Here is a 22,641-nt window from a genome sequence, read left to right on the forward strand (position 1 = left end):
GCCTCCTAAGTGATTTGCACGAGGGGAGAGGGTTTTCTGGCCAAGGAAGGTTGGAAATGCTGCATCCCATGGCCCTCCTGCTGAGCCGCGATGCACACAAAAGGTTCTGAGAAGCCTGCAGTAAGGAAACCCACTTCATTTTGCCCACTCAGGCTTAGCGCCCAGGAGTATCCTTCAGGAAAAATATTTCTTGATGCTGGCCTGGGAAATGCTGGTCTGGTGGGATGTGTGCAGGAGGCTTGTGGCAGAGGAGCTGCGGTTGAGTCTGGCTTTGGCACTGACCAGCTGGGTGACCCTTGCTGGGCAGCTGCTGTCAGGCTCAAACAAGATAATGGACACAGAAGCCTTCCTGCATAAACACGGGGGCTGTTCGGCCACTCAGCCACCCAGGGCCAACCTCACAGCAGCCCCCCACCCCGAGGTGCTCACTGTCCCCAGGCTATGAAGGGGGGAGGGGCCCCCCAGCTGCCCAGAGCCCAGAAGCTGCTGAGGAATGGGAGAATGGCGGATGGGCCCCTCCCCTCCCCACCTCAGGAATGTTGTTTGCTTACAGAAGAAGCTGGGACTTGTTTCCATTAGCAGTATTCCAACCCAAGCCTGTATCGATGCTTAGCAGATAAGAAAACCAGACCAGAGACAGGCCAGAGAGGAATTTAGCACCAGAGCCCCAGATCCCATCCCCTTCGCCCTTCCCTCCTCAGAGGCCAGCTGGAGGGGCTCCCCAGGACTCCTGAGTTCCCCAGGGAACGCCGAGATACAGGGCCTGCACCCAAGGAACGCAGGCCATCAAAAGTGACACCAGACTTGAGTATGCAGATTTCCTCCTCCTAGTGAGGACTAGGGGGAGGGGCAGGGGGGAGGACTAGGGGGCGGGGGCAGGGGGGCGTGGGAGGGAGTAGCTGGAAACTGGGGGTGGAGGAGGGGGTGCACAGCTGCTCACCCAGTATCTTATCAGCCATGTTGAGGAATGTGGACTTTATTCTAGGGACAAGGGGAGGCGGGGGAGGGTGACATCACTGGATTTGTATTTTAAAGAGATCACCCTCCCTGACCTCAGTTTAAGGGGGCAACGAGAGAAGTCAGCAGTTGGAAAGTACCATGGACCAGCCAGGAGGGGGCTTCCAACCTGAGAGGAGAAAGAGTTCCTTGACAAGGCTGGGGAGAAAGAGATCACATGCCACACGAGGGGGGCAAATGGAGGCAGACTTCACCCTCTGAGCTACCACTCCGAACAGCCCAGCTCAGGGAGAACCCAGGCAAGGAGAACCCTGGCAGTCCATGCCCACTGCGGTCACTTTCTCCTAAGTGAGAAGTGATCCAGCATCCCAGGAACTCTCTGGCCAGTGTTACCAAAGTGTCTCGGGCACAGATCTCCTGCATCATGTGTCAGAGACCAAAGCGCCCGACTCAGTCTCCTCCACTAAGATACCATCCTGTCCTCAGGGCCACAAGGTACATTTTTAATGAATGAATCAAGCAACTAATCAGGGCAGGAAGCAGAGCTTGAAAACAGCTCTGCTATTTAAGAAATCCACCATTCACAATGACGACCTTTCCCACCTAAAGAGAAAGATCCCTATGGCCTTTAGACCCCAACCAGCTCCTGCAACCAATGCCTCCAACTACCTTTCCAGCCCCATCTCTCCTGTCCCCTGCCAGACACTCTCATTCAAACACGACTCCCAGACTTCTCTGGTGGCGCAGTGGTTAAGAATCCGCCTGCCAGTGCAGGGGACAAGGGTTCGATCCCTGGTCCGGGAGGATCCCGCATGCTGCGGAGCAACTAAGCCCGTGGGCCACAACCACTCAGCCTGTGCTCTAGAGCCCGTGAGCCACAACTACTGAGCCTGTGTGCCACAACTACTGAAGCCCACGCGCCTAGAGCCCGTGCTCCGCAACAAGAGAAGCCACCGCAATGAGAAGCCCACGCACCACAACAAAGTGTAGGCCCTGCTCGCCACAACTAGAGAAAGCCTGCACGCAGCAACGAAGACCCAACACAGCCAAAAATAAAGAAAGAAAGAAATTTATAAAACAAACAAACAAAAAAAAAAACCACACAACTCCCCAGAGGACAGTCTTCGCTTCATCACAATTCTCCACTCACCCAGGCAGCCTTTCCTAACACCCGGTATATTATTCCTCTTTCTCTCTCCTCTCCCCAGGCCAGCTCCAGCACAGTCTGCCTTACACCAGAACCACCAGAACCTCTCTGCCTGTCCCCATCGTCCCTGGAACTCCTTCAGGTGCTGACTGAGCCCAGGGTTCAGAGAGAGGGTCCTCAGTCAGTCGGTGCCTGTGGACGTGAACTCGACTATTCAGAGTGCTTGGGTTTACAGCTCACATTGTGCCTTCCGGAACCTGGCTGTCCAGCAGAATAACCATTCCCTCCTAACCCCTCCTGTCTGGTGTCAAAGGAGAGGACAGGCACACCAGCAATGCAGCTCTCACGCAATGGTAAGAAGCTGGGCGAGCAGCTGCCAGTAGATCTGCGGGTAAGTTGTCTGCACTGGACGTTGACTTTGCTTTTAACTGGTTCAGTATCTGTGTAGTGAGATCACACATGTGCCTCACCTACTCGGTAATGAGCTTCCACTCGGCTGCCCAGGAGAAATTGTAGAGAAGCAAGTCGTTTCAGACGTGGTGGGGGGGTCCCCCCCCAAAGAGCGAGGTGCACATTATCCTCCCAGATGCACCCCCAGGTTTGACAAGGTTGACACAATAGCTTGGCTGACTTCTCATCAGGAACTGTGCACGGATACACCCCCCTGCCCTCCCGCAGATAGCATCTCCTGAACCCTCAAGAGCTTCCCACACTCGCACAGGGGTGACACAAACCTTCAGATTCCTGCAGTCAAGTTATTCCTTCCCTTTGGTTCTGCTGATAGGACGGTTTTTCTTTCCCCAAGCATGCAAGCACAGTTTGCTGAAACCCAACACAGAAAAATAACCATACTGAGAAGATTTAATTATACGGCCGCAGTCTCAATGGGAAAGTGCAGCGTGCTGGTTTCCTGAGTCCACATCAGGACGGCTGAGAAGCCCAACTTGAGGTCAGAAACGAAAGACAAGTTTGAAGACCACTCAATCCAGGACCCGCCAGGTCTTCGGCAGCTTGTTATTCTGAGTGATGTTCAAATGACACAAAAAACAAACAAAATCCCTGAATATCGTAGCCGCTACCACCAATAGCCATCCTGATCCCATTCTGCTGGGCTGAGAGCTCTAGGGCCACGACGGATCCCAGTCACCACCGGGTCCCTGATGACGGACCTGCATAGGTGCTGAGTAATCCCTAATGAACTTTAGAAACGGGGAAGGTTCCAGTCTCCCAAAAGGTCCAAACTCCAAGGACCAAGCCCAACCGACTCTCTGCCACCCATTCTTAAAGTGCCTGAGGATAAGCCCAGTAATCCCGCATCTTATTTTCCAAACCTCAGTGATTCTCTTTAGTAGACAAGGCAGTAAAGGCCCAGAATGGGCTGAGCCTTCTCTGTGGCCATTCAGGATCATATCAGCACCCTAGTTCTTCTCCACCACCCTTCCAGCTAAATCTGATGTACACTAATCTCTGTTTTGTTTCTAATTGACACACGACTGGCCAGAGGTCAACAACGATCTTCCTGAATTGATCAGGCAGTCATTTAAGTCGGCCCTGAGAGGAGAGAGACCTTCCAAATGGTGATAACTTATTCATGACCTTTATGGAAGGCGTCTTGGAAAGAATCAGACTCAGGAGACAGCCAAGACTGGCCGGGGGATTGCAGACCCGTCACTTTACTAACAGAACAAACTGGGCCAGGTTGACTGGGCCCCTAGGCCTCGGTTTCTCCATGCATCAACTGGAGATACTACCAGCTGCCCCCACCCCTCCCCGGGACAGCTGGAGGACAGGAGGGCGTGGGGCTGTGCAGCCCCCAGCGGAGAGCGCTGACAGCCCCATCTCTGCAATGCGGTCAGAGGACGGCTCAACTCACAGGACTATTGTGGGGACCAAAATGAGCTAAGGGAGGAGCGGTGCTTGGTGGCGCCCCGGGCCCGCCGGTGCCCCTCCCGGACAGTCTTGCCTCTTCTCTCAAGGAGTTTGTGTAGCTGCAGAGCTAGCTCATAATGAGTCAGTCACAAATGCTGCGCTCACAAAGCCCACTTCGGGGGCTTTGAAGTCACATCCTGCCTAGCCTCACTCAGCATGATTTATTCCACCCCAGGAATGCAGCTCACTTCCCAGAATTTTGTGAAGAACTTTAGTTAAAGAGTCTGATCCTGCAGGGAGCTCCATTTACAGGCTCAGCTGCAGCGGTGGAGGAGACCCAGCTCGGCTCAGACCTGTCGGCAGGAACCACACAAGTCAGGGCTGAAAGACTCACCCCACCCAGCCCCCGCAAGAAGCATCTCATCCTGGGGGCGCCAACATTTTTTTTAAACTCTCAAGTCGCAGTAGAAAAAAAATAATTTAAAAGCTTTTTATCGCGAATACGCAAATGTGTCAAACAAAAGCTTCGCAAAATGATATATGCACACTATGCACTCTGATATTTTCCACTCGAGTCTATTTAGTTCCTAAAACTACTGGTTGCCACTGGTAGTCTCACAACCCACCAGTGAGTCTCAACTGACAGCCTGAAAAACACCCATCTGACCTCAGCCTTCACTGGGTATGTGAGGCTCAGACTAGGCCAGCGACTTGCCCAAGATCACACAGTGAAGTTCACATGCAAAAGTTAAGTCCAAAGCCAAAGCAAGGCTGGGGGTGGGGGGCGGGGCGGGGGGCGGTGTCAAACCTCCGGCAGGTAAGATGGCAGCTGTAGCACCCCAGTCAGCTGACCTGGGCTGGACTGTTCGCCTCCCGCTGCTCCCATCATTTGATCCTGACACCCTCAGTAAAGCCATGGCAGGTATCCTACGGCCCTCGCCCCATTCCCTGCTCCCCACCATCCCCCTTAAAAAAGAGGGAGACAGATGCTCAGGGAGGTGAAGTGACCTGTCTGGATCTGGGGGCTTAGGAAACATCTTTTGAGGACCTGGAGCCCAGGTGGAAAATCACAAGGACAGAAAGAAAGAAGAGCCCAGTTTCTTCTGTATGCAGAGTAACAACAGATCAAATCCACTACTATCAAAACATCACCACTCAAAGCTCCAGGCCTAGCCCCACACTGAAGAGATGCCCAGAAGTGCTATATTAAAGGCTTAATACAGATGAGATGGGAGAGGAAAAGCCCACCGCCCCAGGAAGGTGCTCTCCACACATTTATATCCTTGGGGCAATGTCACCTAACCCTATAATGAGCAGACCCTCCTGCCTGATAATAGCCTGTGTGTGTGTGTGTGGGTGTGTGTGTCTCTGTCTGTGTATAAACAGATATGCCTCTGCGTATCTGTTTATACACACGCACACACACACACTCTATAAACAGGAAACCCAAAGTCCCCATCTCTCTAGATCAGAGGTTTTTAACACTTCCAGCCATCAAAGACCCCTTTGAGAATTGGTTGGAGGCTGTGAACCCTTTGTGTACCATCTTAGGGGGTCACAGAGACCCTCAAGTACAGTCCACGGACTTTTAGGAGCCCCCTGGTTACCAGCTCAAAGGCAAAGGGGCACTGGAGTGGCCTCCTTCTCCACCAAGGAAACGTGAACTGACTTAAGAGGGTTTTCTTCCTTCATCATCCTCCAGAGGGTTAAGCAGGATCTCACAAAATGGGTCCAAGGGAGCAGAGCTGCGGTCGGGATGGCCCAACAGTGAGAGTTTGCATGGGAAGCAGAGGACCTGGGATGGTGAGGGCAGGAGGCCATGTCCCCTGGGCTGCTCTGATCACTCTGGACGGCAGAAACAAAAAATCCAAAACTGGACAGCAAACTGTCTCTCTTTCGTTTCCATCCCTTGGGCCTGTTCACCACTGAGCCAGCACGGAGCCAGCCCTGGGCACACAGGCTGGAGGGCGGGCAGAGCCAAGCTCTCCAGAGAAGCCAGGCTGGACAAGCAGCATCCCAGAGCCTTCGCCCTCCCGGGAGAAAATGACCCAAATACGAGCCACACGCGGGGTGAAGATAAAACCCACTTATTTCACACTTTACACAAAAATTAAATGACAGCTCCTAGAGCATAGTGTGGTAGCACCTGTGTCTGAAAGGTTGGCCAGCCCAGCTGTCCTTGAGCAGGGAGCCTGGCCGCAGGGATGACCTCACCACATCTGTCACCAGAAACCTGGCCGCTGCTTATTTAACCACCCGCTGAGAATCATTCCTTTGCCCGGGCCACAGGCTGGTCCCAGAGGGGCCAAGGCTGAAGCTGCGTGAGAGAAGCCGTGGTGGCCCCTGCCTTAGGGAGCGGCCAGATTCGGCCACAGCAGCCTGCCCTGGGCGGAGCCCCCCCTGCCCCACACACAGAGGTGCACACGCAGACGTGTGCACACACACCCCACAGAGGCTGTGGGATCAGCGCAGGATGGGACACATCCGGCCAACCTGGATGTGGGCACTGGAGTCTCCGTTCACTGGCTGAGGGATTCTGGGAACATAATTTTTTTTTTTTTAATTTATTTTTGGCTATGTTGGGTCTTCGTTGCTGCACGCGGGCTTTCTCTAGTTGCGCCGAGCGGGGGCTACTCTTCGTTGTGGTGCGCGGGCTTCTCATGCGGTGGCTTCTCTTGTTGCAGGGCACAGGGTCTAGGCGCGTGGGCTTCAGTAGTTGTGGCACGCAGGCTCAGTAGTTGCGGCGTACGAGCTTAGTTGCTCCGCGGCATGTGTGATCTTCCCGGACCAGGGCTCGAACCCGTGTCCCCTGCTTTGGCAGGTGGAGTCTTAACCACTGCGCCACCAGGAAAGTCCTGGGAACATAATTTAACCGTTCTGCACCTCCCTTTCTTCATCCGTACAGGAATCACAAAGCCCACAGCACAGGACCATGCTGACACTTAGTTCTGGGTGCGTATCACATGAGACCTCACTACTGCACATGACAAGGCAGAGGTAGGTTCTGTTAGTGTCCTGCTTTGCAGATGAGGAAACCAAAGCCCAGGGTGCTTCGGTGACTTGCTCCAGGGCGCGAGTAGTAGCTGCTGTTGCCTGTACCGCGGGGTCTGCGCCTACCCAGCAGGCTCTGGACATGCAGAGAGGCAGCAAAGGCACAGAACAGTCGGCAAGGCTGGTAAGAAGACCTGGTGACCAGCCGTCAGCAATGGGTCAGGAAGGGGACGGCCCACAACCTTCCCTGCCACCCAGCACCCAAGCGGCCTACGCAAGCCCCCTCGCATCAGGCAAGTTTCACCTGCAAACTCCTTTAATCCGATTTCTCTAAGATGAGCATGTGGGAAGGGGGAGGTTTCCCTCCCCGCCCCTCCCAGCTGTCCCCTGTGGATCCCACTGAGGAGGCAGGAATTTAACAGGCCTGTGGTTCACACTCCCGACCACAACCAGTTTGGAATGTCCAGGTCCAGGAGCACAAAGGCGGCCGGCTAAAGTCCCCCGAAGGGCCTTGAATCCTGCCCCAGCCCCTGGTCTTTGCTTAGGTCCTCAATGGAGTTTCACATTCTTCAGATTCTTGTCTGAAAGCCAGAAGGGGACAGGGGGCTCGGCTATTTCAACCTAAGGACAACTAAAGCCTGAGACTTGTCTTAAAGGGGAAGAGAGCCATCCTTTTTCAGCCTCTGTCACACTGGTCTGCCCTAGGTGTGTAGACTGAGTGTGACTTCAAACTTCACAGTGATAGAAAAAACACATGAAGATCGGTTTGTTAAAAATGGATAAAATAGATATATTTATAGACAGCCTGGCACTGTGCTGGAGAAACTGTATGTAAATAAAACAAATAAACAATAAAGCTAAACTTTATTGAGCACCAAAACGCTCATGGTAGTTCTTATTTTCCCCGTTCCACAGACAAGGAAACACATGCACAGAAACGATGCATGACTCCCCCAAGGTCCAAGAGCTGGCACAGGGGAGAATCTGAATTAGGACAGAGGGTCTGACTCCAAGTCCCCTGCCTATTTACACAAGTACCAGACAGAACCATGGCACAGTGGTTAAACCTCAGACCCCAAAGAAATAAAGTCACCTACCCAAGGTCACACAGAGCTAAGTGACGGTGCTGGTGCTGAAGCAGGTCTGCTTGGCTCACGCTCCGGTACGAATATATTCACCCGTCTCTGAAGCATGTATTAAGTACTTACAGTGGGCCACATACAGTGCAAGGGTTCCAGTGGCAACTCCTCTAATAGGGCAGGGACACCAGCAAGTAGGGTCAAGAAGGGCTAAGACAGAAACCAGTGGGGGGCGTGGGTGCTGACAGAGCAAGGGAAGCTCTCCTTGGCAGGCAGCCACCCAACACTTTGGCCAGCAACTGGGATTCTAGGTTTCTAGTCCTGCACGAGTTTTCCGCAAGCGTTTCCCCTTGCTCTTGTAAAAGCAGTGTTTATGGCTCATCAGAGGGGAGAAGCCATCTCCGAGAACACTTGCTCCACAAGAATGGGCGGGGGATGCCATCACCCCGGTGAGGAAGGCAGAGCGACCTAAGAACTGTCCACCCCTGGTCCATTCTGGGGGCCTGGTTACTGCGGCACTTTGATGTCGAGGAGTGGAACTCAGGAGCAGAGAGGATGAAAGAGGACAGAAGGAAAAGGCGTTCTGTGAACCAAGGGCAGGCGGGGGGCAGGAGAGGGTATGGGGACACATCTACTGGGGGTCCCCCATGAACCAGACAGTGAGTGCACGGAGTGCCTTCCACACTTTAGCTGCCCAAAGGACACCAAGAGATGGGTTTTATTAACCAGATTTTACAGGTGAGCAAACTGGGGCTCGAAGCAGTTAAAGGAACAATCAGTGAAGTAGAGAGAAGTCCTAGAGGGACCGATAGAGTGTCCCTGGGTTAGAGAGGCCTCCTCTGACACTGACACATACCCACTCCCCTCTCCCCTCTTAGGGTCTGCACTCTGCCCCCCAAATTCACATATTGCAGCCTTCACCCCCAGTACCTCAGAATGTGATTGTATTTGGAGAGAGGGTCTTTAAAGTGGTATTTAGGTGAAAATGAGACCATGAGGGTGGGCCCTAATCCAATCTGACTGGTGTCCTAGTAAAAGGAGGGGGTTTGGACACAGGGACACAGCAGGGATGTGTGCAAAGAGGGAAGACTGAGTGAAGAGGCTGCAAGAGGGCGGCCATCTGCAAGCCAAGGAGAGAGACCTCAGCAGAAACCAACCCTGCGGACACTTTGATCTTGGACTTCCAGCCTCCAGAACTGTGAGAAGTAAATTTCTGTTGTTTAAGCAGCCCGGTCTGTGGTGCTCTGTACATGCCTTCACCTGACCACCATTCTCTACAGCATGACCACCACCCTGACCTGCCACAGTGAGCCTGTTTGTCTGGCTGCTGTCTGCTTCTCCCCACTGGAATGTCAACCACAGACTTTGGTTACTTTTATCCAGTCATGTATCCCCAGCACTGAAACAGTCTCTAGCACACAGCCAGCATTTGATACATATTTAATGAATAAATAAACTGAGTGAAAATGGGATTTAAACCCCGCTGCCACTTCTAGAGTCACCCACTCCCTTCCCCACACCCCGCTGCCTCCTTCTGCTTTATCTAATTCTCTATTCCTGCCCCACCTCTCCTCCTCCAATATAAAAGCTGGTAAATAATTTTAAATAGAATAAATTCAAAGATAATCTCTAGTCTATAATCACCGCCAAACAGTAGTGTAAATAAGGTGACAGGAGATTTTAAAAAGATACACATTGGACCTCACCTTGACCACCAGGGAACATTATAATCTAGTAAGTGCTGACATTCCCAGCTAATGGTTTATTCTCATTACTAATTTAATGTCAATATGTAAAAACTAAGGTTAGGTGAGGTTTAGGGTTCGTTTTTGGTTTTTTGAGTGTGTATTTGACGGAGCGGGGAGCACACGACAGAGGACCAGGACAGAGCTCTCCTACTCAAACCTCAACCCTGCGGACCCAGTACTGATCCAAACCGCCGCTGCAGCCTGGAGAGGGGACCCAATGAGGTGGGCAAAACCTGAAACAGACAGAACCACGGAGGTGTCCCAGTGACCACGTCCCGCCCTGGCCCTCTCGTTCCCTCTCACTCCCTGCGGGGATGGGGCTGGCTTCTCTCCTGCGCTCTAGGAAGACTGCAGCATTCAGGCCAGGCTCCCTTGAGCCAGAAGCTGGGGCTGGGGGACAGGGGCAGAGGGCAGCTGGAAAGAGGGAAGAAGCCATTTATCTGGAATGAAAGAAAACACCAGAGCAAAGACACTGTAGCCCAGTTTCTAGGCCCTTGACCACCCGCCTTCTCCCCTCACACCCAGCCCCGCCCCACCCCGCCCCCAAAAACTCCTTTACTGTTGGAAATGTCTGTCTGCTCAAAAGCAGCCACTAGGATTCTGCAACTTCCTCTTTACAACAAAACTACACTGTTGCAACTTGTTGCTACAGTTGGTTCCTTCCCCAGAGGCAGGAGCCATAGCACAACCCAAGTGGCCTGTCTGGCTTTGGACATTCTCAGACGTCCCCACCGCACCCCCACTGCTGTCCCCACCCTTGGCCGCCTCCCACCGTGGTCACCAAGGGGCCTCCCTCAGGAGGGCCAGGACCCCCCGCCTCCCCACTGACATGGTCCCTCGGAGTCGCTGTCCCTCACTACCGCCCACCGCCACCCCACCCCGGGCGTTTTCTGGTCCAGACCTGCATGAACCAACCACTCAGGGAGGGAGGGCATAAAGATCTTCCTCCAATGAGCCCAGAAAGATCTCCCAGGTCCACATTCCTGCGCTTTCTCACCACTGATGACAAAGTGGTTTTACCTGTTTTCCATCAACTCTACCAGGGCGGCTAAGCTACCACTTTCTCCAGGGCTCACCACCATCACAACCCACGACGCCCAAGTGAAGTGATTCTTCCCTGGGTATAGACTGTGAGCCCCTTGAGGGTAGGATCTGGGATGTCTCATTCATCTACATCCTAACCACCCAGCAGTTTCTGTATTTGCTGAATGAATGACTTTCCAAAAGACTCAATAAAACCCATGGAACTTTCTGGCAAAGTCAATAATGGTTCTTTCCCACCATGGACCATAACATAGCCATTAAAATAATAACTGTGGAGACTGCTGCAACATAGGAAACTTTATATTACAGCACTGAGTAGTCAGAACACACGACGGTATCTAATTTAATATTTAATTTTAGCATTTAATTTTGTAAAATATGCAAGTATATGGACAGGAAACCCAGAAAAATGCAAACAGTGGATGGAGTGAGGGGCAAATTTGCTTCTTGCCAGGTTTGTTATTATATTGTTTGTGCTATAAACAAACCTCCCCTCCCCGCTTTTCTTTTACTTTAAAAGGGGAAACTAGGGGCTTCCCTGGTGGCGCAGTGGTTAAGAATCCGCCTGCCAATGCAGGGGACACGGGTTCAAGCCCTGGTCCGGGAAGATCTCACATGCCACAGAGCAACTAAGCCCGTGCGCCACAACTACTGAGCCTGCGCTCTGGAGCTCGCGAGCCACAACTACTGAAGCCCACACGCCTAGAGCACGTGCTCCGCAACAAGAGAAGCCACCGCAATGAGAAGCCTGCGCACTGCAACGAAGAGTAGCCCCCGCTCGCCGCAACTAGAGAAAGCCCACACACATCATAAACGAAGACCCAATGCGGCCAAAAATAAATAAAATAAAATAAAATAAAAAATAACTTAATTAAAAAAAAAAAAAAGGGAACCTATTCCAGGAACAATTGTCTCTCTCAACACTCCATGAAAAATCTCATCCCAGATCCTTCAGCTGGGAACAGTGTGCTTGCTGACCACATAAGCAGAGGACACAGGCAGAATTCCCAGCAGCCACCCAGAGGTTAAGGGCCTGGGAGTGGAATCCCGTACCGCCACATTTCCCAGGAAATGGCACAGGGAAGCAGACCTTAATGGGCCATTTGGGCTGCTTAAGGGGCTTAGAGATGGGGCCGGGGCCTGGAGCCACTAAGGGGGAGAAGAAATCTTTTACTAGTCCAGGGTGACTCAGAGGGCCTTGGCCACCTACATCACCCTTGAACAAAGCTCCACCGAAGTCTGAGTGAATGAACAAGGTCCCAGCCCTGTTGCCTGGACGTGCTGTGCCACGTCCCTACCTTGCAATCAGCTCAGATGCTGCCTCCTCCAGGAAGCCTCCTCAGATCCCCCTGGGCCTCCAGCACTCTGGTGGGACACCAACAGCTCCTGGAAACAAGGGCCCCTGATTCCTTCCCCTCCTTATTCCCAGCACCCAGGCAAGCACCCAGCATACACTGTAAAGCTCTGAGGAGTGGTTACTGAATGATGATAGACAGATGGACAAATGAAGCAAGAGGAATGCAAGTCTGCAAGTGGGCTGATGTCAAGAAGAGCCCACTATGGAGATGGTGGTGGGCCCTCTGGCTGGCTGGCTCCCAGTGAGGACCAGCCAGGGCCCCGCCAACAGCAGGCAGGCACGGCAGCCGGGATTTACGCTGCCCTCCCTTAGGACAAAACACACACACATTTGAAAAATGGTCGGTTGAGGTTAAAGGTGAAGTCAGTAGCCAAGGCAACACTATCGAACTGGCAACCTCGCTCCAAACAGCCAACTGCACTAGGGATGAGGAGCCCCATTCTGCCCCGGCCCAAAGCTCTACTCTTTTCATTAATTCTCGGCCACTGTCAAGGAAGGAGGACTCAGGGACCAGTCCAACCCCTCACTGCCAAGTGAGAACAGGCAAGCCCAGGAGGGAAGGGCATCTGTAAGGACACACAGGGATCAGAGCGCCTGAGTCTGAATCCCTGCTCAGTCTCCTCATCTGTAAAATGGGGATTAACTTCCTACCTCCTGGGAATGAATTAAATGAGAGAATTCATGTAAAAGCACAAGCAAAGCACCTGGTACCTAGCAAGTGGTCAATCAAATTTAACTCTTATTATTATTACGATTACGGGCAGAGCTGGGACTTCAACCTAGATATCCTGATTACCAGGCCAGTGTCCCTCCACCAGAGCCTCTTCCTTCCTTCCTTGCCCACCTTCCTCATCTTCCCTCCTCCTCCCAGGTGATCCTAGCCTCCAGGAAGCTGGCTCGAGATGCCCAGAAATCCCTGCTCACTCCGGGTGGCACGGGCTTCCTAACGTCCCAAGTCTCTGTCCCAGTGTCCCAACTCCCTAATAAAGGGTAAGGCTCCTGAGGCCAGGGATGGACTCTCTGCCCTCGTCCCCACTGAAGCCCCAGCAGGCCCAGCACAGGGCAGGCCACACAGCAGGAGCCCAAGGCATCTCTGATGACTGACTTGGCCAAGAAATTTGGGATCAATACCCAACAGCTGGCTCTTCAATATTAAAAAATAGACAAAAACTTTAAAATAGCTACCTGCCACCAACTTTCTTACCCCAGAGATTTCCAGACAAGTACCGAGCATCCGCCTTTTATGAAATGGAGAGATCACTAAATGGCAATCTAGAGCTTTGGCTGCCTGGGCCTCCGCGTCCCCAGGCTTACGGGCACAGGTACCAGTGAGACCTGAACTCCACTCATGCAACAAGGACGAGAGGTCAAGTCCATGCCCGGCGCTGGAGAGAAACTGGGGATGGAAAGATGAAAAAAGACCCCGCCTCTGACCTCTCAGTTCAGCGGGGTCTAAAACCTTCTCCCCCATTCCAGCCCAGTTAGATTAAGTCACCCAAATGGTTCCAAATGCCTCATCTTTATGTTTATCAGACAGGAAGCTGCCTTCTCCAGCCCTGTGACTTAATGCAAAACACAGGAAATGTGGCGGCTTTTGAACATAGACAACTCGAAAAAAAGGTGCCCTGGCAGCTTTATAATCACTTTTTTTAAATGCTTAAACCGACTCAGATCAGTCACCAGTTGAACTGTATGGTCTGGGGAGAAGAATGCAAAGGCTGCAGGCCTGGAAAACCTCAGCCTCCAAGCCCAGGGAATCTTTTCGCAGGTTCCTCAGTCATCTCACCGCACCTTGTTATCGAGGGACAGGCTTGTTGCGCAAATTCAAAATCTTTAAAAGCTGAACGTACATCTCCTACCACCCGAGGACAGAGGATGTTGGTGACAACCTGCAAAAGGGAGGAAGAGGAGGAGGACAAGGACTGGCCCACTTGGCATATATTTATATGTAAATTACAACAAGCCTACGAAAGCGATACCTCCATGTGGCCGATGAGGAAACTGAGGCTCCAGCCTAACAGTGGGAGGAAAGGCAAGGGTCTGGTCCTAGCTCCACCAGATACCAAAGCCCTGGTTTGGTTCCCTCTACGTGGGTTTTGTATCAAAGATACAACACATCGATCACCCAAGACGTTAAGTGACTTAAAATTACTAGAAACCAGAACTGGCTGAAAGACCGTGGAAAGCCGGTGTGGCTCTCTGAGTGGCCCACCCGCTCGCTGCCTGGCGCTGCCCCATGTGAAATATTGATTTTTGAGCTGCAGGAACTTCCAGCCCAAGTGGAACTGTCCAACTGGAAGGAGTTCAGAGAAACCCGAAACACTTCTCACCCCATTTCTTAACCCTTGGGCCCCTCCCCGACAACCCCCAAAAAGAAAAAGATTAAGGGTGTGGAAAAACAGACTCTTGAGGGAAGATTAAAGGAGCTAAGTACGTGTTGCTGGGCTAAACAGTGCATAAAGTTGAGGAAAGGCATGATAACAGCTCAAAAACACTTTTAAGCGAGGCCACGTGATTTTGAGAGAAAGGCACTGGGGTTGAAGGAAACCAGGGGCCAGAGCTTTCTTCTACCAACTCACAGAATGAGCTTGGGCGACTCACTCCTCTAATTGGGGGGGAGGCAGCAAAAATTACACTACCCCTAAGACCCCTTCCAGCTCAGACATTCTACAATCCTAAGCAAATTCAGTAGGGAGGACTGTCCTGTTGCTGTTGATTTTCCTTTTAAGCAGGGCATCATTCAGGATTAGAGTTAAATGAAAGGAAAAGAAAACCTGAGATAGAAGTTCCCAAAATAACATCCACGGAGGTGAGAGAGGGACCTCCCGTGGAGGACCCCTGGTCCTCTGGGCAACACGGTAAGGACCATAAGGACCAAGGACCTCTGAGAGGCCCCAAGAAAGTGACCTGCAGGCGGGGGGAAGATCAGTTGCACCTTCAACTTCCCCGCAGGCCACAGCCCAACCTGCCCAGGCAGGAAGCCATACCCTTCAGTGGCAACTTCCAGAAGGCCCTGCAAGGTTCCCTCCAGCCACAGCGGGAGGCTTCCCCACCCAGGCTAGAGATGAAGACAGCTGCTGAAGGCACCGCTGTGAGAACCTGAGAGTCAGGCTGTGGAGAAACTCCCTACACGGCCTCGCCCTCAGCCGAAGGTTGGCCAGGAGCCTTCTCTGGGCCCACCTGCCCAGGCCCGGGTGTGCTGTGTCCCATCCCGGGTGCTGAATCACCTCAGGCTGGAGAAACCAGTCGGCAGAATGGGGGCCTGAGAAATTCCAACAGCAGCCTGCCTGCCTGCCTGCCTCAGTTACTTTTTAAAGAGACCCGCATCAGACGCAAGGGGGCAGCTCCCCTCCTGCTCCCCAAATATCTGGTGCCCTCAAAGACTGAGGGGCAGGTGCGGGCAGAGGGGGCAGATACAGGTTGGCATCCAGACTTCAAACCACCCGCCCATGGGGTGGCAGGCCCATTTTAGACGCAGGCTCATTTTGGGTACTCATGTGTGACTCACACCATCTTTCCAGGAGGCCTACAGGCTGCCTGGGAGGGACACAGCCCTGCCCGAGACCCTGAAGGGGTCTTCCACTGGCTGAAAGCACCAACTCGGTGATGAGCAGAGCCTACGTCTTCTCCGGGGCTCACATCATGCAAGACTAAGGCAGTCCTCCTTGAGAAGGGGATCGGGGCCCTCCAATTCAAAACACCCCTCTGATCACATTTTCTCAAGAATTTGGGCTTTTCCAATGTTATTAATACATAAAAACCACAGGCCAGATGTGTGAGGGACAACCGGAGACGGGGTGGGTTGCAATGACCCCAAGTTTCCAAATGAGGAGGACCCAAGAGAATAAAGGTCTGGTCTTCTGGTCCGGGTGGTCTCCCCAGGCAAGGACAAGAGAGGACCGTTTGGAGCCAGGGGGATTGTGGGAAAGCTGGCAAAGGGGCATCCTGAAATACTTTCCAGACACATCTTGCAGGCTTCCTTTTCTCACACTGCAGAGAAAAAGCAATCATCTACCATTTTCCAGAACACAAGGGAGTGGGTCAGAGTAGACATTTGTTTAAAGGGGTTACTCTGGTGATAATATGACATCATGGAGAAGAAAACAGGCCCGAAAATGTTCCAACCACAGAGCAATTCAGCCCATTTTTAAGACCCTTCCTCCTTCCCTGCATACTATAGGCACTCAGTGTGCAATCTGGGATCCTGAGCAATGCATTTTAAAGTGGAGACCTCTAAGACTGGCCAGCCAACCACTTATTTGTATAGATAATAAAACTAAGAAAATTTTGAATTTTTGACTATTTAAGGGCAACGCATATAAAAAGGCATCTAGTGAAAAAAGTAATGCTCACCCCAGACTCCGGCTTCCTGGGCCCTATCTAGAGACAACCACTATTACGCGGATTTCTGTAGCTTTCCGTGCATAGAGCCCAGGCGACATACCCTGTTTCACCCAAAAGGGAGCAACATGTATCTTACTTTGTTTCTAGTTTTATCCACTTACAATATATCTTGAAGAGTATGGCCTATCGGTACCTATAGGTCAGCCTCATTTTTTTAAGGGCTGCAAGGATTCCCACTGTACAGCCGTGCCATGATTTATTTGACCCTCTTAATGGACAGTTAGCTTGTTTCCTGTCTTTTTCTATGACGATGCTGCAAAGAATATCCTCGGACATTTCCTTTTGCACGTCTGAGTTTACCTGCCGGGTGAGTTCCTAGAAATCAGTCAGAAAGACAATGCTTTGACAGATATTGCCAAACCACCTCCTAAAAAGAGAGCTGTTACAACTTAGACTCCTACCAACAGGGCATGAGAGTGCCTAAGAAACTGGGGCATCTTGGAGAAATTAAAATTAATCTTGGAGAAAGTAAAGTGCATGTTTCAGTTTCCCAGGCCCTCTCAGGTATAATTGGTGGACACATAAACTGGTATGATGCATTTATGGAGCGATATGGCACCTTCTACCAAAATCAAATGTTCACCCAACCAGAGCCGGAGCTAGAAGCCAGGCCTCCAGACACTAAAAGTCCAGTGCTCTTTCCATGTCACCCCTTGACTCTCTCCTAGATCACGGAAACCATGCTGGAGAACTACAATCGCAGTGAGTCTGTGTACCTTCTGCCCGGGCCAGGGCCCTGCAACAAGGCTAGTGAGCACAAGCTCATCACCAAGAGCATCCAAAAGCATCAGCAGATGGGCCCCGGAAGCACCTGTGTTTTTACCACTCGGGCTCTGTGGTCAATGAGCACTGCACACACACAAGCTCACCAGTTTTAGAAGTACAAAGAGCACTGAGCTAAGAGCCGGGAAATCCATCTACCCCGCCTCCCGTTTCCTCACCTGACAACCCAGGAGTTAAGTTAAAAACGTACATAGTCACTATATATCAGGCCCTTTATATGCTTTATTTCTTTTAGTTCTTCCATCTAATCCTGCAGGATAAGTACCATGATTCCCATATTACAGATGAGGACACTGAGGCTCAGGGAGGTGACATGACTTGCCTACAGTCATATAAGTGTCAGGGTCGGGAGCTGAACTCTGCCTAGTGCCAAAGCTCACGACCCCACTCTTCCCAGCTCTGAAGAACGGGATTCCATAAGTCACAGGCTCACTGCTTCCCAGGGGGCAGCCAGGGTTCCACGCCATTGTCACCAGAGGGCTTAAGCCCAGGGGCTCAGCACACCAAGGGTTAAAGCCGAGAGGCAGTGACTCTCTGAGGCTGCACAAAGGGAAAAGGCACTTCCTGCCCCTGCGGGCAGAGATGCTGTTTTATGCTCGGCAAATTAGGACATTTGTTTAATTAAGACGACACACAGATTTTGTTATTCTAAATATTTTTGGAACATGATGCTTGGGAGGAAGCTGTCAAGGCACGGATTTTTTTTTTTCCTTTTTTCCCTTTGCCTTGGGTTTCTCTTTCTCCCCCTCCAAGAGAAGGGAAGGGCCAGGCTCAGAGGAAAACAACAGCCAAGCCCGCCTCTCCTTTTGAAATAAAGATGTCAAGCTGGTAAGGGCTGTCTTAAGTACTTTATGGAAGGATTAGCTGGAAGAGGAAGTGAAGAAAGCACAGCTAGCCTGGCTTCTAGCAATACCCTCCACCAGGCAACACAACAATGCAGCATTTTCTGAGTGTGCTTTTCTCCCTTTAAAAAGCCCTAACAGATCCTTGTTTTGTTTTTTTCTGGAGCAAAAACGGGCAAGAGGCAAGCTGTGATTAACATGCGTCCTTCATCCTGTAAGAGGGAAGTTGTCCCATCTCCAGCCCCTTAGGTTAAAAAGTTTAAAAATAAAAAATAAAAACCAGAGAGCCCTGCCCCTCTCCTTCCTCTCCCCTCATGTGCCCTTCAGACTAGGAGCCCCACAGAATGCGCCTCTTGGGCTGCCCTTCCCCAAACAGAGCCTGCCAACCCCAGCACCTGGATCTGCCCACGGGCACTGCCGGGACTTGCTGAATGTGAAGAGTAGAGCTTTTCAGTGTCACCCTGCAGCCATCTGGGGGCACAGCGGCTCTCAAATTACATGGAGCAATCTCTTGATGTTTTTAATTACCCCTCAATTATCCACTAAATGAGTCCTCACTTTCCCGACACCAAATGCTTGCCTCGGTTTGCCAAACCTGCAACGTCCTCCTTCCTGGGGGCGGCTTCCCTCCTCATCCCAGACAGTAGTGGCCCCCTCTCAGAATTCCTCGAGTCCTTTGTCTGCGGCCTGCTTGGGACGCTCATCACAGGCTGCTTTTGTATTTCATTCACTGGGCCACTATTTCCCCCTGAGGACTGTCAACTGCCCGTGGGCAGAGGCCTCTGGGTTCCCCCGCGGATAAGCTGGCTCCCTTCTCCGAATCCCCATGACTCACAGCACCCTTCTGGGGTCTCTGTCATCTTCGCCTCACATTAGAGTCATCTGCAGATTTGTTTCAGCTCTCCCCTAGATGCCCCAGGGCAGGGGCCAGGTCTTGCTCAACCTCACCCCCCTACCACCTGGCAGAGTCCCTGGCACAGAGAAGCCAGTTAAATATTTGCTCAATTACACATCTGTGTACCCTCCCCCCACCCCTAGCAGCCTTGTACATAAACTGACTAATACTAATCAAGTGACTGTCTAAATAGGCCTTAAAGCAGCCTCCCTCCTTACCAAAAAGGGAATAAAGCACCGGGTGAGGTTACAGGCTCTGATAGTGAGAAATGGCCACAGTGTTGCAGGAAGGCGCTAAGGCTCTTCCCCTTCAACAGTTACTTTGCAATCCTGTTAAACCCAGGAAAGGGTGCACTGAACCGAGAAGCGACTGGGCCTCTCAACTGCCCAGCGGAGAGAACCGCCGGTCCCCAGGACCTGGGACTTCCCCGGAACCTTCTCCCCCACACCGGTTGGGTGGGGCCGCAGACAGCAGCCCCGACGCTCGCCCTGCCCCCGCCTCAAGACAGCCGGCAACCTGGTCCAGGAGGGTACTCGGCCTGTTTGAGACACCGGGGTTCTCGGGAGGCATGGGAGGGGGGATGCAGTCCCGCCCTCGGCGTGGCCCCAGGATAGCATGGGGTGAGGACCCTGCACACGGACACATAGGGCGGGGTGGGGGTGGGAGGTAAGTGGAAAACCCCGGATCTGGCCCAAACGGGAACGATGCAAGAGCCCAGGCCGGATCCTAGAGGAGCAGGGCCCAGCTCTCCCCGCGCCCCGCCCTGCTGGGGCGGCCCGCAGGTGCGCTGGAATCAGGTGCGCGCCGGGCCCGCGGAGATTGGTGCGGGCCTTCCTCTCCCGGGGAGCAGAAGTCAAAAGTCAACGGACGAGGATCTGTGGGGGAGGAGGGGCGTCTTTCCTGCGTCGAGCCGCGGTCTCCGCCGGGTACCCCTTCCCATGCACCCACCCGCACTTCTCCCGGTTCCCCTCCTCCGCCCAGCCGATCGCAGCCGGCCGAATGAGGAAGTCTGGAGCGGAGGGCTGAAACAGCCGAGCGCAATGTCTGCAGCAGGACTGTCCGATTCTGACTCAGGAGGACGCCCTGACAGCTGCCAAACGGTCCCCGCCTACCCGTTACCTCCGTTTCGAAAACGCCGGGCAACTTCCAAAGGAGCCCCCGCCCCGAGCCTCCCGCCTTTCCCTCACCCGTGCGGCTGGGTCCAAGGGACAGAGGCTCCCCAGAAGGGGTTAAAAAGTTTGCCCAACTTGGGCACTGGGCGAGGCGAGGGCGGGGCGCGTGTCCCGGCAGCAGAGGGAGGTCGAGGCTCCCGGGTGCCCGGCTGGCGGAGTGCGCCAGCGGGAGGGGGCGGGGGGAACGGAGGGTTTCCGGGGAGCGCTCGGCCCCCGAAGCCTTCCTCTGCTCCCCGAGGCCTCGCTTCCATCGGCGCCTTCCCCGAGCGTCCGCGCAGAGGTCCGGGAGACCCTCCCGGAGCGAAGGATGCGGTGCCCCGGACCGGCCCCGCAGCGTTCGCGCCCGCCCGCGCCGGTCGCCGGCCGCGCGGAGGCCAAGAACCACACGTCGGCCCGCTCGCCCCAGACGCCGCGCGTCCCGTAGCCGTCCGTCTGCTTGGGGCGGGACCCGCCGGTGGGGCTCGCTCACCTGGACCTGGATCTGCCCCGGGGAACAAGCGCTGCTTCTCCCGAGAGGTCTTTCTCGAGCGCTCTGGCGACTACGGGATGGGGCGAGCGCGCGAGGCGGGAGCTGCAGCAGGTCAGCCTCGCTCAGCCTTCGGTACCCTGCTCAGGAACCGCGGTGATATGCGCGCCTCACCGCACCCTGCTCGGCTCCTCGCCTCCTTCCCGCCCCGCCCTCTCCGCGCGGGCCCATTCCGAGCCGGGCGCCGGCTGCGGGGCGGAGCCTGGCGGGACGAACCCGCCTCCCGAGTTGTCTCACCCACTCCAGCCCGCTTCTGGTCATGATGGACAGATATCTTGACCTGTGGGAAGGCAGCGGGCGGAGCCTATGGGGCCAGAGGGGTGGGAATTCATTCTCCCCATTCGCCCCCACCTCCACCCTCTCCACCTTCCCCCGCGCTTCCTAGGCGGGAGCCCCGCCCCCTAGGGCGGGCCCAACAAACAGCCAGGTTCCAGGAGGAGGATTGACACAGAGAGAGTCCAATCAGGAGGATCAGACTCGCAGAGGCCTCCCGGCCGGGATTTTGGCGCATTGCCTGACCCAGGGCGAGGCCAGGCGGGAGCAGACTGGGGAAGTCCGGGTTTCTGACACCCCGCCCCGCGAGCTGTTTTCCCTGACCCATGTCATTCTACCAGAACAGACATTAAGTACCATATATGGGAAAAGTGCTATTTTACAATTAAGACGGCCTGTGGGGGTGGACCTGGACTCAGCCCCGGATCCGTTTTGGGCGCCCTAAGTTCGATTTCTGACCCTCTCTTTAGAGTGGGCATGCTGCCGTCTTTCAGCCTCCAGACCTTTGCACGAACGGGTTCCCTGAGCCTGGAGTGCCCTTCCGAGCCTCTCTTTACCTCCACGTGGTCAACTCGCACACTTCCTTTCGGGTATTTGTTGCAAAATGTTTTCTTGGGGTTTTTTAGGTAGGCAAAGCGCATTTTTTTTTTCCTGGTTACTGCCCACAACAAGAGGATTAATTTTGTTTTTTTAAGATTTTTTTACATTTTTAATCCATCTGGAATCCATTTTAATTCTGGAGTGGGAAAGAAATCGAATATAATTTTTGTAATAGCCAGCTATCCAAACACCACCATCACCTACCGAACTCATATATTCTTGGATCTGTTTCTGAGTTGTATCCAGTGACCTTTCTGTGTGTTCCTGTGCCAGTTCCACAATACTTTAAGGATGGTAGCTTTATAATACATTTTATATCTAAGAGGGTAAATTTCTCATTACTCTTTCCTTTTGGAATGTTCTTCCTATCATGACTATTCTCCCAAATGAGCTTCAAAAAAAGTATGATCTAAAGGCAAGAGAAAACTGGAAAAAAGATTTTGCAACTCTGTGACAAAGAATTATTATCAACAATATGTAAAGAGGTCTTCTGCTTCCATAAGAAAAACCCCCAATACTCCAAAATAAAAATAGCCAAAAAAGGAACAGGCTATTAAAAAAAGAAATATAAATGGCCCGTAATTATGAAAAAATTAGTCATCTGAAATGCAAACAAAACTACATGGGATGCCATTTTTCACCTATCAAATTAAAATAAATAAATAAATAAAATGTCCACTGTTAGCCAGGTTTAGAGATACAGGTGAGAAAGTAAATTGATCAATTTTCTCTGATAATTAATCATAAAATAATAATCGGAAAAGTGCACCAAGATGGGTTTAAAAGTTCTTTGCAACATTGTTTATAGTCATTAAATATTAGAAGTAAATGTACAATGTAAGAGGTTGAATAAATTTTGATACATCCACATGTTGAATAGTACCCAGAAAGTCATCAAAAATTGTATGTAGATTTGTAATTACTGACTTAAAATATACTAAGTGAGGAAGAGCA

At 52.5% G+C, this 22,641-nt stretch overlaps 1 protein-coding gene across 1 annotated transcript in view; it reads right to left on the reverse strand.

Annotated features, from left to right (window-relative positions):
* MYH9 (myosin heavy chain 9) overlaps positions 1-20,972 on the reverse strand; it is a 90,382-nt gene extending 69,410 nt beyond the window's left edge. The window contains exon 1 of the mRNA XM_059936886.1: positions 20,758-20,972. The gene's annotated coding sequence lies outside the window, so the exon portion shown is untranslated. The remainder of the gene's footprint in view (positions 1-20,757) is intronic.
* Between the last annotated feature and the right edge of the window lie 1,669 nt (positions 20,973-22,641).

This window comes from Balaenoptera ricei, chromosome 10 (assembly GCF_028023285.1).
Source record: "Balaenoptera ricei isolate mBalRic1 chromosome 10, mBalRic1.hap2, whole genome shotgun sequence".
In the NCBI taxonomy this organism is placed as follows: Eukaryota; Metazoa; Chordata; class Mammalia; order Artiodactyla; family Balaenopteridae; genus Balaenoptera; species Balaenoptera ricei.